Below are 19,685 nucleotides of genomic sequence, written 5' to 3'. Positions count from 1 at the left end.
GCATCTTCCAGGAGAAAAATATATTGCAAACACTGAGAGATAGTGGAAGATAAAATCAATTATATGTTGTTTTATTTTTCCTTCAATTAATTCATTAATAAATTTGTTTTGTTGATTGATTTTGTTCTTGTTACTATTGATTCGAAACTCTGATATTTTTTATTTCCGATTCTTACCTAACCCTTATGAATTAGATTTTAGAGTTTTGAAAATTTTAGGTAGGGCATGCATCTTCCGAGAAAAGAGATGAAAACAATAAAATAGGCAACTTCCTGAAAAAAATATGAAAGTAGAAATCCACAAGAAGCAGTGCAAAGACTTAGAGATTACGGGAGAGTGAAATCCACTTTGGTCCCCGAGGTATAACCTAAGTGGTAAGGTCCAGTAGAATGTGATAGTAATATTTAGGTCCTCATTAAGTATTAGCTTTTTGAAACTTTTTTCGTAAACATCTAAAATACCCTTAACAATTAATTTTTTATTTCTTATAATTAATGGAATTGTTCCAAATATTTACTAGGATTCTCAATTAACAGCTGTTTTTTTTTTTTTTTTTAATAGTTCTATTAATTTTTAATTTTATTTACATAAAAAAAAATTAGATGTATTTTAGACTTTTAAAAAAATATTAAAAGCTGCCACCTTACAACGACCTAAGAGTTACTATTAGATTTTTACTGGACTTGGGTTGTAAGCCAAGCCAAGTTTAATTAGACAACAATAAAGTAAAAAAGCATTATATAATATATGTTCCACATGAGATTTAAATAAATTCATGTTCTCAAATAATCAAATCATCTAAACGTAGTCAATGATAAATTTTCGCTCTTAGTTACTATTCAATCTAAATATGAAAACGTAGTCAATGATAAATTTTCGCTCTTAGTTACTATTCAATCTAAATATAAACTACTTTATGAAAAAGCATCTTTTATGTAAGAGCTTTATGACCATATTCAGTCTTAGGTAATTTATTTTTTCTTTCATATTTTCAGCATAATTGAAAATGGATCCTTATTGATTCATGTGTTCAAAAGTATATTTTAAAACATCATCTCTAATTAATTATTTAATCACAGAAAAAATAAAAGCAGGGAGATCAACAATTCATCAACGTTTTATATAAATATGCGAATTCAAGTTGTTAGGATCCCACATCCGCTAAGTATGGGATTAGTGTTGTTTGTATAAGTCATTTTTCATCTATTTCTAAAAGGGGTATTTTTGTCATTTAATTATAAATTTAATAGTCAAATAACATTTTTATTAAGTCAANAAATCATTACTTGTTAAATCTTGTAACAACTCTTTCCAGCATTGGATGTTTCTCATACTCTATTAAACTTTGTTATCTGCATATATGTATTACTTTTAGCCATGCATTTTCAGTTTTAAAAATGCATTTTAACCTTGTTATCTGCCTGTATGATTTATGGGTGAAGAATTAAACATGTCCTATATGATTTAATTGGCTTATCAGGATTTTTAATAAAGCTCATGAAAATCACCCAATTATTATTAATAGTTTTAAACTCCAGAGAAGCCTAATCAATAAATTTCATGTAAATATGAATTCTGTTCCAAAAAGAAAATGATTATATAATGATCTCAAGTCATAATGCAGGGAATGATCTTGCAATGTTTTTCACTTGTAGAAATAATGTAGGGCTAGGCCATTATTGTTTTTATTGTTATTATTGATGTAAGATGTTGATTGTATTTTACAGTTTTCCAAATTTGTTACTGAATGGAACTGACACAGGCTTGCAGGTCCTAAAAGAAGCGAGTAGCACTTGAGTGAAACTTGGAGGTTGAAATCTTCTTATATGAAAGGTAACTTAAGTTCAAACCCATGAGCTTATTATAGTAGGTTGGAACAAGTTGATAGGATAACCTTTTACATCCCCATATCCCTCCAGTGGTAAAGTGTTAAAAAATGACTTATGCAGATTCTGCGCAGCATCTTTCTTGTTACTTTGGTAGGAAATCCTCGAAGAGGAAATTCAAGGCTTTGCACTCCATCATTTATGGGGTTTTCTTGTTTGCCTGATCTTGAAGATATGCCAAATCTTGGAACTGTCTATGGTATTCTGTATAATTGTGGTGGTGTCCTGCATCATAGTTCAATGGTTTCAAGGTAAAGTTTACTTTTTGTTGCCTTGTGAAGCTAGCTTTCTGCAATTTATACTGTTCATTATATTTGGTTTGTCTTCTTTTGCATTACTATATATTTGGGTGAATCCATGCCATGCCCTCTATGTTCTGCAGTTTGAAGTGCTATTATTACTTAATATCAAGCATTCATCTGGTGAAGGCATAGTCTTCTGTTTTTTATTTCAAATAAAAAACTCATTGCCTCAAAGTGTGAGGGACATTTGATAATTTCTCCTCTGATGAGGATAAAAGGCCAAATTGAGGCAGCGGCCCATCCCATGCATATTGTGTTACATCAGGTCGCACAATTCTTTTTATGAATTATTCATTCAATTCCTGAATTGTGTAATTGCCCCTTTCTGATACTAGTCAGTTTGCAACCCTCCCAGATGACTGAAAGGAAAGCAAAAAGCTGCAAAAACACGCCAAACTGTTTATAATATAAGGAGATATTCTTTATGGGAGAGGATTAACAAGATTATTACAATGCTGTGGGAGGAAGCTAACCAAGTAATGAAAGAAGTTAAGCTGACCAACAATGGAAGACAATACCACCTGCTTTGTTCAGAATTGCAAAATTGACAGTGATTGTTTAAGTCTTGCTTGGTTTCTGGTGCACACATTAACGATAACCTTTTTGCTGGCCAGTGGACACATATTGTGATGGATGTCATTCTGAAATTCTCTGGATTTTCTTCCCTGGAATTCGGATTATGTTGCTGAACTATTTAATTAGATATGTTAGATGAAGGCTACTGCTATATAATCTTTTACTGCCGGATGTTTTCTGTGTTGTGATTCAACGTAATTACTATCTAATGTTGGTGATGTTTGGTTTTCTAGGCAGCGAAATGATGTTGATTGCTCTTTCTACTCTTGGACGCTGCTACTATTTGGTTACTTGTTTTCTGTGTGAAACTCTGGTTGTATTTGCTTAATTAGTTTACTTTCTTTCTATGGCTATGCTGTGGCTATATAATACCATGTAAAAGTGCATATTACAAGTTTCACGTTTTTGTTTTACAAGTTTCATGTTGATGTGCTATTGCAACAATCTATTGTAACAAAACCCCGTTATTGATTGTTTTAAAAAGATTCATGTCGTAGAACCTTGGGACCTATCATACTTAGGAGTGTTAAAAAAATACAAAAATCGAATGGAATCAGTTATCGATTATTCGGAAAATCGGTTTGGTTTTGGTTAATGGTTTACGATAATATGAGAATCGGTTTACGAGAATATGAGAATTGGTTAACCAAAACTAGTTTTATAATCCATTTTATTATAAAAATATTAAATTAAAATATAAAATAAAAAACCAGTATATTATAAAAATATTAAATTAATAAATATATAAAATATTAAATTAAAACCAATTCAAAATTGGTTTTTCGATATTTAAAACCAGTTTTTTCCTTAACCGGTTTGGTTTCAGTTTAGGAAAATTAATCAGTTAATCGGTTTTAAACACCCCTAATCATACTATTACCAAACCTAGAGTTTAAAATGTTTCTCGACTCATTGTAAAAAACGTGATGAGCACGTGACATGGTCAAGCGATGGTCCAGAGACCCGAATCAATAAAGTGGAATCACATCACATGATGGCTCTCATGTGTGTTTTAGTAGTGAGAGAGGCACTAAAACAATGGGGAAATGGGGTGGTAGAATTGGTTGTTGGCATCAATTTGTATTATTTTTAATCACATTATCAGCCATGAATCTCCATTTGATCAATTTTTTAAGATGCCTAATATGTAAAAAAGAGCGAGGGTGAAGACTAGATATGTAAAACCCAATTTGCTGTTATTGGCTTTAATCAATTAATTCTTTATTTATTTTGATTGATTTTTTTTGTTGTTAATATTGGTTCCGTATTGTAAGATTCAAATTTCATTGCTAGTGGGTGGGATATGGCTGCAGGGAGGTGGCAAATTGATTTATGCAATGACCAAATTACTCCTAAAATTGAGTTTCCACAAAATTAATAAAAAAATCTTTATTTTTAAATAACGTAACATAAAAAATTCAATAAAATTGCCTAGAACATAAACTTTTTACAAACAATTTAAAAGGCCAAAAATTAATATAGATTTTAAGAAATTTTTGAACTTGGTAGGTTTTTTTATAATTTTTCCCCTTTTTTTAATGAATTTAACATAATTTTAAGACTTTTTGGTTTATTTTTAATGATTATACATATATTTTTATTAATTTAACATAATTTTTGGGCTTGTCTTTTGAATTTTTTTTTTTTTAAATTAGGGTAATACTGTCATTTAGTGGTCAAAATCAATGAACAGTTAGATTTTATGGAAAAAACTAACGGCAGGGAGGTGGTTGGATCATTCGCATAACATAGGGACCACCTACGAATTTTGAAAACCACGAGCGAGGTAATTGGCTTAAACCCTTATTTTTAATTAGACAGTCTCACAACCATAATGTTATAATTTGGTTTTGAATTTAATAAAATTCACCGTGAGGTCTCTTGAAATTTCCTCGTAAGGTATTTGAAAAATAACAATTTTTCTGTTGTCATCATCGGTTAGAGCTCTTGGTGTTTAATTTAGCGGGATTAATGGTAATATGTGTTACTTAGATGATAAAAACTATATTAAAACACTAATGATAGGAGGTAAATTGTTATTTTAGATACTTAAAGGTGAACATTTTATTCAGGAAAAAGTTGGGGAGAAATTATATTAAATTACATAGACATCCTCCCAGGTTATTTGGGTCTCCATTGTAGTTTTGGAAGTTCAACTCAAACATTTTTAGTATATCATAAGACGTGAAGCAGGACATAACAATATATTTTTTATTTAATTTGTTTTTTTAATTGATTTTTGTTGGCATAGTGTAAAATTCTTAAATTTTTAGTTTCGAAATAACTGAATCCGACCCATGTTTAGATACCCCACATACATTAGTTGTTGGTGAGTTTGGTTTAGGAAATGTTGTTTTATTAAAATGTTATATTAATGGAAAGGTAGATTATCTTGAAGACTATTGAAAATGTTTTGGAAAATGTGTTTCGTTAGGTTAGAATAAATTAATGGGTATGTTATATTGATATGTTTAGTTGGGAGGTAAATGGATGGGTATATTATATAAATTGCTAGATCTTCTCCTTTTAAATTATTGATATAATATTATTTTTGTTATTAATTTTTTAATCATTTCTTTTAAACCCTTACATATAAAATTTTGCTAAAACACCATAGCTATATAAAACTTTAATTTATAGCAAAATCACCCCCACCTACCCCAAGCCATTGCCGGTAGCTAGCCACCACTGTCGACACCATCGGCAGTTGCAAAAATAGTGCACAACCGGTTGGATATGACTGGTCGTGCATCAGTAAGGTCGTTTTACTGCCAAAGATGTAGCCGTGAAACGACCATAGATTTGGACATGAAAAGGGCAAATCTTTAACTGTGATCTGGCTGTTTTTGACCAGATTGAAGATTGGAAATAGCCAGGTCGCCGTGGACCTGGCTGGTTCTAGCCTTCGATCTAGCCGAAAACAGTTAGATCTTGCATCGATATGGTGATTGTCGTCATCGGGCGGCGGTGGTCTTAGGTGGTTGAAGGTATTTTTTAAACTTTTTTTCTAGTCAATGTGTTTTAGCTAAATTCTCAAATGCAGGAGGTCTAGGTAATGATTATTTGGTAGTCATTTGAAAGTAATTGTATCCGAAATGATATTTAATTAAAGGTAAAATAAGTATAAAAATCAAATTATCTCGATAATTTTTTAATAACACCATTTTATAAGGTAATTTGATTAATACTATTTACAGTAAAAGATTATTATAGTATTTTATTACTTGTAAATCAAACAAAAAAATCTTAAAAATTAAACGAAAATTACCGGAGTAATAGTAAATGACACCATCCAAACGCATCCCTAAAGTATAATATGAATATTGAGTGAGCGTAATAAACGCATCCCAATGTTCACGGCCCAATAAGCCGAGAAAATAAGAAAAAGGAGAGCCTCTTCGAGGAAAATGATGAGATTAGAAATGTAGAGAAAGAGCCATTAATTGCTCATTCAGATTGCAGTCAAAAATTGACAGAGGCAACAACGCATCTTCCAAGAGAAAAAGATATGTAAACAACAATAATTTAATACTAGTAAAGAAAATCTTGAAAATTAAATGAACATTATCGAGAGTAATTATAATTTTATATTCTTTTGCAGGTTTCATGTGGATAAAGTGGTTTCTTCTCATAAAGTGGCCAATGGAAATACTTCAATCAGATAGCCTAATTCTCATGACATGTGCATACCTTGACACGTACAAGGAAGTATATTACCAAAAATTCTGAGAAATTCGATGGTTCAAGATTAAGATCCTAGCTCCGCAGTAAACAAATCCTGAAGAATATAAATCAAAGATGTTCATAAGACAGATTTGAAAACTGTTATGGCCGGAAAAGTAGGGTTGTCACAGAGCCTATTAGCATAAGTGGTCAGCACTTAGGTAAACCTGCAGTCGTCCAGACACAGCCACGTCGGTGATGACTTGAGAGTTGCTTCTGTCAGTGTAGGGGGTGCGCGCCAAGCTAGCCAGAGACTGGAGAAAGTCCACGTGTCCGATCCTTGCACAAATCGCGTAAATCACTTTAGTAGGTGGGCAACGGGACAAAATAAGGATTTGTACGGATAGTTAACAACTCACAGATTTTATAATCATTATCTTAACCCATCCCACTATAAATAGAGAGCTCCTCTCATTTGTGGGAGTAGCTATTGTCTCTATGTAATAGCCTATACTCTCTCTCTCTCTCACAGTCTTTTGTAAACTCTGTAAATTAGCTCGCTGAATGTGAACTGATCTCAAATATATTTATTGGATAGGGGTACACCCATGATGGTTACCCCAAGCGACGTGTGTGAGAGAAACTGCCAAATGCAGTTTCTCTCCAACCGCTGCCATATAAAAGGAAAACTTTTCCTTTTAGAAAAAGAATGAACACTGTTATTCAAAGAAAAACGCAAGGAAAAGTACGCTCTCTCTCTCTAAAAAAATTTGGAAAACAGAAAACGATTCGTGGCTTTCTTCCAGATTAACTTTATTGTTCAGAGTTAAGGATGAAGGTATTTATGCTGGTAATCATTGTAGTTCATTTATGTGAAAATGTGATTGCAATGGTGACTATGATCTTGGGATTATGTTAGGATATATGTTTTCTATAATTTCCAACATTGGTATCAGAGCCGTGGTTCATATGTTTGAAATTCATACTGTAATGGTGAAGATGTTATTGGTTTGTCAAATGCAGTTCTGATTTTTTCAAATTTTGTACGTAAAAAGTTGTTTTTTTGGTAATGATCTAGTCCATTAAATTCCTTATGAAATTATGAAGAAAATGGTTTTGAATCATAAAAAATGGAGTTAAAATGACTTAGATATGCCCTTTGAAGTTTCGGGTTCGATTGGGTTGATTTTCGGGTCGGATACCCAGTTGCAGACCCGGACAGAGGTTGAAGACGACACAAACCGACACGTTGTTTTTTATCCACCCTTATGAATGACATGTCTTTTTACCTGTTAGTTTTTTTGAAAAAAAAATTAAATAGCCGTGGGTGGTGAGACTTGAACCCAAGTCTCCATGGTGGAAAACCCAATCCTCAACCATTGGGCTAGTTTTGTTTTTGGTGTTAAAACATATCACAAAACCATTATATTCCTATCCGGCCCAACCCTATCCCTATAAATATATGGGTCAAGTGACCGTGGACCCGACCCTGTGACCCAACGAGTCAGTCAAACCCTGTAATAGTCAAACCCGACCCGTAAAGTCAAACGGGTCAGCAAACCCAGTCAAAGACCCGATCCGAAAATCAACGGGTCGGATTAACTCTACAAACCGACCCGTGAATATGTGATAGACCCGGTTTAGTGTGGAATCGGTTGACACGACCCGTATTGTGTGTGAGCACGTGACGCGTGCGTGGAAGCTCCTCGGCCGTGGGAGAGCGTGGTATCGTCGACACGTTGCGCTTTGGGCGCGCGTGGGGGGCGTGTGACAGCTTCTGCCGGCGCGTGGGAGCGCGTGAAGTATTGTAATTTTTTTTCTTTTGCTGTAAAGAAATAAAATGCATACTGGTATATTTTTATGAGTCTAATTTTGTTATTGAACCATAAACACGTGTATTATTTATCAAATATAGTCAACCTTTATTTGATAAATAAATAGTTTTTTTGTTATTTGTTACAGAAAATGTTACGTTATAGACGTGCAATGGTTGCTAGAACACCGCTCAAAGGGAAAGGGTATGAACATGATTAGAACTCTACAAACTCAACCATTGATTTTAAGAGACACAGAGGATGAGTTGGTGCAACTCGTAAATCATTTCATTCATGTGAATGAAAAGTTCAGGAAAATTGTTGGATAGGGGGATTAAAGGAAGATGAGTCGAAATTCAAGTTCTAAGAGAGACTCTTGGTTACCCTAATCTCGTTGGTCTCCTTGATATGGTTTGGACCAAGCTGAAAGTTCATAACTTTAAAGATGACAATAAAAAATATAGAAGTTTGGGTCAACAACTATATCAAGGAGTACATAGATTGGGGGGCAAAAAGGACAACTGGGCATCTATAGGAGTCTCCACTCGTAAAGGACATCACAAAAAACTGGGAGTTCCCCTACCTAGGGTTAATTACAAGTTAGATAAAGAACTTAGGATAAGGATTATCAGATCCTTCCTCGTTTAGGAATGTGGCTGTACACTTAATTTTTTTTTTTTTTTTTTTTGTTGTTGTTTTGGAATTTGTTGTTTTAATTTATTACAAGTTGAATTCTATTTACCTAATGTAATATTTTGTTTATTAAAATTTAAAATTTTATGTGAATTGATGTTGATTTATATTATATAATTGTGTCTAAATATATTTTTAGAATTGCAATTAATTATATCTATGATAATTGGAAATTGGAAATTTTGGATGATGATTGTTGACAATGTTAATTTGATTCCAAATCTAATATACAATTATTATTGGTATAATTAATAAATGAACTGTATGTTCCGAGCATTGAATAACATGCATTATCCAACGTGTAATTTTGTTTAGAAATGGCATCTGCATCTAAGAACATTGTCGCCGAACTAACAAAGGAGGAAAATTTAACGGCGATAATTATGAGATATGGAGCATGAAAATCCAATATGTTTTGGAAGAACAAGAGGTTCTAGAAGCTCTTACTACAACCATGGAAGAGCCTGAAGGGAGTCACGGCTCAACATGACGGGACCGTGCCGTTATGACATATGGAAGAAGAAGAATTCCACTGCTCGCATTACTTTGTTGAGCAGCATGGACAATGATCTCATGAAGAAGTACGGGATTATGAATTAGCAAAGGACATGTGGTCCGCACTTGCTACAAAGTTTGGCGGTACGTCCATTACCAAACTCGGTCACTCACTATCAAGTTTGACACATATAGAAAAAGCCTGAAAACTATGAGAGTACATTTACGGCATTTGTCAAACATGATAAGTGAGTTAAGAGATGAGGTCATGTCCTAACAGATGAACAACAGGTTAAGCTGTCATAAGATCATTGCTCAAAATTGGGAACATATGAAAAATACACCTTACCACAGTGAGGGCATCAGAAATTTAGAAGATGTCATACGCCATTTGGAACTGGAAGAAGATCGCCTTAATGCGAGTAAGGCAAATACTGATGTGTTATGGCTGGTTCCAGTTCATATGGTGGGAAGGGATTTAAACGTAAATTCCAAGGTGGATCCCAAAGAAAAGGCAATACTGAAAAGGCTCAAGGGAAGAGAGAAAGTTCTTCAAACACGGAAAAGGAAAGCATCCTGCCAGGAAGAGGAATATGGCAAAGGGGAAATGCTATAATTGTGGTAAAAAGGGACTTTGCTCGCGATTGTAGCGAGCCGAAGAAGGTAAATTACTTGTTTGCACAAGTAAGTTATATAAATGTTTCCAGTTCTGTTTTTCTAACTGAGTCTCATCCTTGTGGACGTAGATTCAGCAGCAACAGACCACATAGCGAAAGACAGGAGTGCTTTCGTGGAATTCGACGAATCACGGGAAACAAAATGGATATATGTAGGTAACAATTCAAAAGTGGAAGTTAAAGGGATCGGCACATGCAAATTGATCATGCGTGGAGGTCGAATCCTATACTACATGACGTGTTATATGCACCCGTATTCGTCGAAATTTGATTTCCGTGTTAGAACTTGTTAAACTTGGTTTTAATTAAATTTTTCCAGTACTGGTGTCCATTTATTTTTGGACACAACATACTATGGTTGTGGTTATTTTTCCGATGGTTATAGTACTTGATGTTGTTATAATAATAGTAATGTTTGTTTTTCCTTTATTACATCTTCTAATAATGATGATGTGAATGTATGGCATGCAAGGCTTGGCCATATTGGCCAACAACGAATGAATATACTAGCAAGAGAAGGCTTGTTAGGATCCTTAACAAAAGTAGACTTGACTACTTGTGAACATTGCCTAGCTGGAAAAACAGCCAGAAAACCATTTGGAAAAGCGATAAGAGCTGAAGTCCATGCAACTAATTCATTCTGACATATGTGGTCCAATGAATGTGAGGGCTAGACATGGGGTGTTTATTCACACATTATAGATGTATTCACTCGATATGGTTATGTTTCTTAATTTCTCAAAAATCAGAAGCTTTAGAATGCTTTCAAAAGTTTAAAAACTTAGTTGAGAATCAATTAGTAAAAAGATAAAGTTCTACGAACCGATCGAGGACGTGATATTTATCTGATCAGTTCAGAAATTTTTGTGGTGAAATGGGAATAGAACGTCAATTAACTATTCCCAGAACTCCGCAAACAAAATGGTGTTGCAGAACGAAGAAACAGAACCTACTTGAGATCGTGAGGTCTATGATGGCAAAGCAAACTTGCCCATCACCTTTTGGGGTGATGCCTTATTGAAGCCCATATATCCTCAATCGAGTACCATCCAAATCTAATACTACTACACCATATGAGTTATGGACAAATCGGAAACCCGATTTGAGTCTCCTAAAGCCATGGGGATGTGTGCCTATGTTCAGATCCTTCCCATAAATATGGAAAACTAGGTCCAAGGGGGAAGAAATGTATCTTTTATAAGATATCAGAAACTTCAAAGGGATATGTCTTCATAGGAGAACAAGAAAGTGGTAGCATCACTGAGTTTGAATCACGAGATGTCACATTCTTAGAAACCGATTTTCTAAGAAGGGGGAAATAGGTAAAGACTTGTTTCTATATGAAACACAGACCAAGGCAATATGTTGCTGACAATCAGTTGGTTATACTACATCCCAGTGGGGCAATATGGAAGTTGATGAATCAGTTTCAGATCCTCCATCATTCCCTACTGGTGATCCAACATGAAGCTGGTCCAGTGGGAGTAACACCAATCAATCTCCAATACGTCGATCAACAGGAAACAAGTTCCACGTCGACGATTTGAGATTGAAGGGGAAATTTTCTGTTACTCCACAAGATGCGAAGAGCCAAGGAATGTAAATGAGGCTCTCAATTGCCTTTCTAAGAAAAAAAATGGTGAAAGCAATGGAAGAAGAATTGGAGTCTATGAAATCAAACCAAGTATGGGAATTGGTTGATTTACTGAAAGGACGCAAAGCCATTGGAACAAATGGGTTCTCAAATCAAGCGTAAAGCTGGCTGGCATATATGAAAGATACAAAGCTCGCTTAGTCGCGAAGGGGTATACACAACAAGAAGGAATAGATTATGAAGAAACTTTCACCTGTGTACGGTTTACCTCAATTCGACTTATTCTAGCTTAGTTGCAAGCGGATCTTGAATTGCATCAAATGGTGTAAAGACTGCTTTTCTCATGGGAGAATTACAAGAAGAAATCTATATGGATCAACCAATAGGTTTTATTGGGGTCAAGAACACAAAGTGTGTAGACTTGAAAGTCAATTTATGGCTCAAGCAGCTCAAGACAGTGGTATATTCGATTTCATAATGCGATAATGTCGTATGATTTAAAATGATAAATGAAGATCATTGTGTATATACAAAGAGCAATAACAAATTGTTATTATTTATTATATGTTGAGATATACTTATAGCTGGAAATGATAAGGGATTTGTCAATGAAATCAAAGGATGGTTATCATTCATTTTGAGATGAAAGATATGGGTGAAGCTGGACTATATTCTTGGAGTCAAGATTACAAGAGATCGCCAGAAAATTAGTATCTCTTTCACAAGAACCATACATTAAGAAAATTCTTGAACGATTTCATATGCAAGATTGTAAAACCATAGACAACCCTATCGCAAAAGGCGAGATTAAGTGCGTAAAAGTGTCCGAAGAATCCACAAGAAAAGGAACAAATGAAGAATGTTCCTTATACAAGTGCTGGTGGAAGTACTGTACGCCATGATGTGCACCAGAGCCGACATCTGTGTTAGCCGTTGGGTTGGTAAGTAGATACCAGTCCGACCCAGGACAGCACACATGGAAAGCAGTGAAGAGAATCTTAAGATATCTAAAAGGGACAGCTGATTACTCATTATGTATCAAGGAAAGATTTACACTTGAGAGGCTACACGATGCTGATTGGGGAGGAGATTTAGATGAGAGGAAATCTACTTCCGGATATGTTTTCTTACTAAATGGCGAGGCCATATCTTGGAGCAGTAAAAAACAATCATGCATACTATCTACAATGGAGGCTGAGTTTGTAGCATTTTCAGCTGCAGTGCAAGAAGCGGTTGGTTGAGACGGTTCATGAATCATCTGGGAATAATTAATGTTGTATTGAACCAGTAAGAATAAACTGTGATAGTCAAGCAGCAATAGCATACACTAAGGATCCCAAATATCATGGTAAAACGAAACACATAGATATCAAAATATAATTTTGTGCGAGACTTGGTGGCACAAAAGGAGGTGAACTGAAGTACATATCTACGCATGACATGGTTGCAGATCATTCACAAAGCTATACCGAGAGATACTTTCAATAGACATGGTAGATCTCTAGGCTTACGTAGGTGTTGAATGTACTCATACTTTGAGATTTCCCAAAATTGTTCACATTTGTCTTATCAATATTAAATAACAATTGTCAATGCTCAATTCGATTATTGGAACATACATGAAGGAGCATATAATACATATTAGTTATGTAAATATTAATATGTCTGTTTGAAAAGCATGTGGACAGCTAAAGATTGGCCTTCTACACAGGAATCGCCTCATTACTTCGTAGGAATGGAGATGAGACGATTTTAAGCTTATTATCTAGGTGATAATAGAGAGCCAAGCTTAAAATGTTTGACGGCGTCTAAAACGAGAATTAAAATAATGTCATAATGAAATATGACCACAAGTGATAAATGATCACTTATCTGTCTAATTGCCAGATAGAGTTCTGATGAATTAAGTATGTAAAGTGAACTCAAGTTAGCATTAGGCATGTCTGAACTAAAATCTGTACAACATTTACAAGAAAAGAGACATGCACTCCATGGGAAAGGAGGAAAGCTGTAGCGTGTGATTCATACCACATGTGCAAAACATTGACCAAAGGGGGTAATGAAAGTCAAAATCTCAACTTTAACATTGTGTGAGACCTGAGTTTTTTTTAGAATAAAATCTCAAGAATACCCTATTACTCTATTCGTTTCTTGAAAACATTCATTTAATGATTGCTATCTAGAGTTACACAAAGGATTAAGATAAATTCAATCTGCTGGGACATTTCTAGAAAAGCAAGTTAAATAAAAGTTGCAGGAATCGAGAAAAGAGGAAGATTACGATTTTGAATTATCACATTATAATCAGTGTATTCATTGGTCGACCAATATGTTTACTTATGTAAAGATAGAAACATAATTAGTGATCAACGAATATTTTTTGTAAATGAGATTGTTAGAAAAATGTGATAAGTAATCTAGGGTATTGCATACAACATACAACCTGAGTTTCACAATTCGAGAAGTTATATATTCCTAACAGATATATGACTAACGTGCTCTCGAAGTATGCATGGTCACACGGCATATTTACTAAAGTATGAACCTTAAAGAAGCATAGAGAGAGATAGTCCCATCATGTGTGAGTGGGAGATATTGGATAAGGGGTACACCCATGATGGGTTACCCCAAGCGACGTGTGTGAGAGAAACTGCCAAATGCAGTTTCTCTCCAACCGCTGCCATATAAAAGGAAAACCTTTTCCTTTTAGAAAAACAAAAAATATGAACACTGTTATTCAAAGAAAAACGCAAGGAAAAGTACGCTCTCTCTCTCTAAAAAAATTTGGAAAACAGAAAACGATTCGTGGCTTTCTTCCAGATTAACGTTATTGCTTCAGAGTTAAGGAGTGAAGGTATTTATGCTGTGTAAATTCATTGTAGTTCATTTATGTGAAAATGTGATTGCAATGGTGACTATGATCTTGGGATTATGTTAGGATATATGTTATTCTATATAATTTCCAACAATATTAATACAACCAGTGGACGTAGGATTCGTTTACTGGAGCATCCGAACCACTTTGAACATTATTCTCGCTTTATTATTTAGTACAATATCTCACTCACGTGTGTCTTCTGAGCCAGCTCAACGTTTCACATGTGCGTTTGATTGATATCAAAATCAAACATCAACCAAAATAAAAACTTTAATATACCATAAAATTTAAAGTTAAACTTATATTTTTGAAATTTCAACACTTATATAACCGTAAAAAGAGTTTGTTACATTTGCCAGTAAATGTAAAATAGTTTATTTTAAATCCAACTTTTGAGATCTTGATAACCAAACAATTTCGAAAAATTTTCAAAAAGTGTTTTAACTTTAAACAAGCTTTTTGATAAATAGATAAATCTAACCGAATAAATTCTTAAGAGATTTTTAACCGTAGTCACACGAAATACTTTATTATAGTGAAAATTCTTTTACAAAACACTGAGAGATGATCTTGTAGGTACTTCAATACATAATAATATTCAACAACAAAGTGACAGCTGCAACTTGATTGAAAAGTTGTGGAAGCAATTATTTGTCAGGCATTTCCATTGTAATTACAAGCATAACATATTTGTAAGAATCTCTGTGAAGTCGATATCACTTCATTTGGTGTACATACTTAATTTATTAGTTATATTATTTAAATTTAAATATAATCTTGTTTTAAATTAATAGATTTAAAAATATCTAAAAAAGACTACAAATTTAAGTTAAATGCATAATTTGAGAAGAGTAATAGAATTCATGAAATGGGGAATTAAGAGAAAGTTGGGTGGGAGATATCCTAATTTAATTAAGGAGAATAAAGTTTCATATTCTAAAAATTTTATTATACTTATAAAAAATTAGAATTTCTATTTGTCTTTAGTGTGTTTGTTTTATTATTCTCATCCTATCATATTCAAAATACATGTTTGTTTTATTATTATCAAAATTCAATCATATTCTATTCAATTCAAAATATTAATTTTAATCTCCTAAGTTTATTAATTTCACTAAACACCCCCAAAAATAAAAGTTTATAAATTGACAAAAATACCTTTACCGATCCACATATTCCCGATAGCCGGTGACTGGCTACCAACATTTAATGGGTGGATGGGGGTATTTTTGTTAATTTTAAAACTTTTATAGTATGGGATGTTTAACAAAATTAACAAATATAGGGGATTAAAATAATCTTATTAAACACATTTTCAAATTCAAATTCTATTATTGTAATAATAACCTAACTCAACTTTTTTAAAAATACTATTCAAAATACTATTAGTCACGCAAACATCTATTAGTCAATTCTTCCCCATAAGTCACGCAAACGTATCATTTGATTATCATGAAAAATAATGAAAACTACTTGGCTGATCCATAAGTTTGAAAATTCTAATTTCTACAGTGTCTCTTATTCTAAAATGAGCCAGTTTTCCTCTCCCCGTGAGCCTGCATTAATCCAGTCAATTTCTTTCGACACAAGTATGTTTGTTTGTTTTTGATATTACCAAATTGTCCTTCTTTAATATTAAATAATAAAACAATTTTTTTTTTTTCAAATTTCGAATCTATAGTGGAGTCAGTTCTATCCTATTAGTCACAATAATCGTTGCTCCTCACCAACCAGGAAATAACCATCTGTCGGTTATTCAGAAAAAGGATTTAGAAGAAATCGACCTAAGGTCCAAGGGGATCGACCACTAGGGAGATAGAGAGATCTACTGGACGTCTGTAGACATATCTGAAAGGGGGTTTGGATACCAGAAAGAGTAATGTTACAGTCATCGAAAGTAGCACCCCAAATGACGTAACACAATCCTAACCATCGATTAATATTAATTTATAATTAATCGATGGTCAGGATTGCGCCACATCATTCGGTACATAAATTCGGTGTGCTACTTTCGGTGATTGTTAAGGGTGTTCAAAAGCGGTTAAACGAACCGGTTAATCGCTTTTCTAAACCGAACTGGATTTTCGGTTTAGGAATTTTTCCGAACCTAAACTTAACCGGTTTTTTGGTTAACCGTTTTAAAAAAGGCGGTTAACCGGTTTTCCCTTTTTTTTTTTTAATAAAACTTTTTTTTTTTAATTTTGTCCTAAATTAAATTGTAAATATAGACAATACATTGGGAACTAAGAAAAAAAATTTGGGTTGGGATTTTAGATTGAGTGAATTAGGGATTTATTTTAGTTTAGGTTATTATATATATATATTTGAAAAACCGGTTTTCGGTTAACCGTTTCTAATTTCTCCCGAACCGGTAACCGAACCAAAAATTCGGTTTTTTGAATTTTTCGAACAGTAACCGAACCGTTTTTTCGGTTAATTGATTTTTTGGTTCGGTTCGGTTTTTACATTTTTTGAACACTCCTAGTGATTGTATTATTTTCCTATCAAAAAATAGAATATAGTAGTAATACGAATGCGTCGTAACAAGTCTTTTGGGAAAGTTAGGTTGATGCCACCCCAATTGGGACTATACGGGGTCTCTTTTAAAAGAGTTTGTATAACTAGTTGATCACCCACACCCAACTGGATGATCTTTTTAATAGGGAAGTTCATCTTTGCAGGAATTAACGCAGCCCAACCACGTTTAAAGTAAGGAATTTAATCTCTAGACTGTCGAGCATCAAGTGTGGTTCGTCCCCTACCCCCAGCCCAAACATCTATTAGTCAATTCTTCACCTAACATGACGTGTGGGTCCTGTGAGAAGTGGGAACAAAATGAGGTAGCTGAATATGCCAAGAAAACAAAAATTTCTTCATTTCCCACTGCAGAAAGTTTAAAATTTCTTCATGGAGTTGGATGAACACGGTAGCTCTCGAAGTTGAATTTTAAAGCTGTGCAAAGGAATTCAAACAGCATCATTTTGAAAACAAAAATCTCTTAAATTTTTTTCGAATTTCGAATCTATAGTGGAGTCAATTTTATCCTATTAGTCACGCAAACATCTATCAGTCAATTCTTTCCTATAAGTCACGCAAACGCACCATTTGATTATCACGGAGAGAAATGAAAACTACTTGGCGGACTCAAAAGTTTGAAAATTTTAATTTCTACAGTATCTCTTATTTTGAAATGGGCCAGTTTTCCTCTCCCCATGGGCCTGCATTAATTCAGTTAATTTCGTTCAACACAAGTATATTTGTTTATTTTTAATATTACCAAATTGTCCTTATTTAATATTTACTATCTATTTCTACTAGATCTTTGTTACCCTCATCGTCTTCTTTTTTTTTTTTTTCCTTTTTTTTTTTGGGTAAAACTTGAACTATTCATTCATTTAGTTATTTTTTTTTTTCTCTTTTTGTTTCGGGTGTTCTCCTAAGTATTAAAAAATAACAGTGAGTTTAACAGTTGTTTAACTTGCAAGTTTAAACAAGAGTCAAATTGAATCTCTAATTAAAAGTATCTTTTGAATCCTAAAATATGTGATTATTTCTTTATCCGCAACAATCCTAAACTGGGCCTAAAAATATCTTTCTAAATTCTTGGATCAAGGTTAAAAAATCTATATTTAATAATTAAGTTAATCAATTAAGTTAATAATTAAACCAGTGACGGTAATTGAAGCACTTACACACTCTATCTGGAAGGTTGCTATAATCGGAATATGATGTTTTGCTGTCTAATAAAACCTTGGACTTATTCCTATTTTATCCGAGATAAAATCAGTTGGGTGTAAATGAGTTTTTAAAATCAAAACTAATATTGGTAGTTTTATTCAGCGGTTTAAGATCAAAGTGATGGCCAAAGGATGTCAACCGACTTTCGATATTGATTATTTTAAAACTTTTTTGTTCTAAAATAAATTTTAAAAATTAAACAAAAATTATTGGAATAATACTAAATGACCCCGTCCAAACGCATCCCCAAAATATAATAGACGATAAGCATATGAATGCTCATTAATTGCTCATTCAGATTGCATTTATGAGTCAAGTCAAAAAGTGACAAAACACAGTAACGCATCTTTCCAAGAGAAAAAGATATTGTAAACAGTATATTGACATATGGTGAAAGATAAAATCATTATTTGTAAAACCCATTTTTCCTTTCAATTAATTCATTAATAAATTCCTCTTGATCCGATTCCATTTTCGAAACCCACCTGATTAAATCACTTCTATTGAAAACCCAGTTTCAAAATTTTTTGTTGCACGTTGAAAATATTGAGCCCCATCTCAATTTGATGATCACATAGACAAAGTTAAAAGCAAATAATGGGCAATGTAGAAGGGTAGATGAGGAATTTAACCAAATTGCGATGATTTGGAAACTTCTTGGTAAATGTGAAACACTTGCTGAGAAATTTCCTATGCGGGAATTAATGAATTTGTGTCAGAATTACACCAAATGTGAATGGCTTATTTGTTGTTTGTTGGGGTTGCAGTTATGAGCCTAGCCAAAAAAGAAAAAGAGAAAAGGCAAGGCATGTTCTAGAAAAGGTCATAAGGTTTAAATGCGGAAATTATTTTTTAAATCATTTTTAAAACTCATACTTTTAAAATTTTGTTAAAACACTTCAATTAAATAAACTTTAATTTATAATAAAATCACTTTCATCTATCTCAAGCCATTGTTGATAGCCACTATTGTCAATGTCATTAACATTTTCTAGAATGACACACGACTGATTGGATCTAGTCAGTCTCGTATATTAGTAAGATCGTTTCATTATCAAAGATGTGACCGTAAAATAGACATAGATTTGGGAATGAAAATGGCAGATCTTTGGCCGCGATCTTGTTGTTTCCAAATATATTTAAAATTGGAAACAGCTAGATCGTCGTGGACTTGGTCATTTCTAGCCTTTGATCTAGTTGAAAACAGTCATATCGCCACACAACTGATCAAATTCTATCCATCGTGCGTTGATATGGCGGCCGACAGTGGTCTTGAGTGGTTGGAGGTATTTTGTTAACTTTTAAACTTTTTTTTTATTGGAGTGTTTTAGCTAAATTCTCAAACATATGAGGTCTGGATAATGGTTAT

The 19,685-nt window shown here is 33.5% G+C and overlaps 1 long non-coding RNA gene across 1 annotated transcript; it reads left to right on the top strand.

Moving 5' to 3' along the window:
- The first annotated feature begins 1,607 nt into the window (after positions 1-1,607).
- LOC116139058 lies at positions 1,608-3,080 on the top strand. Its single transcript, XR_004129381.1, has 3 exons — positions 1,608-1,833; positions 1,950-2,137; positions 2,524-3,080. It is a non-coding gene; the product is annotated as an uncharacterized LOC116139058 (long non-coding RNA).
- The last annotated feature ends 16,605 nt before the right edge of the window (positions 3,081-19,685 follow it).

The sequence above is a fragment of the Pistacia vera genome, unplaced genomic scaffold (genome assembly GCF_008641045.1).
Source record: "Pistacia vera cultivar Batoury unplaced genomic scaffold, PisVer_v2 Contig347, whole genome shotgun sequence".
Lineage (NCBI taxonomy): Eukaryota > Viridiplantae > Streptophyta > Magnoliopsida > Sapindales > Anacardiaceae > Pistacia > Pistacia vera.
Note: the sequence above shows the minus strand (reverse complement) of the source record. Positions and strands in the feature narration are given on the sequence as shown.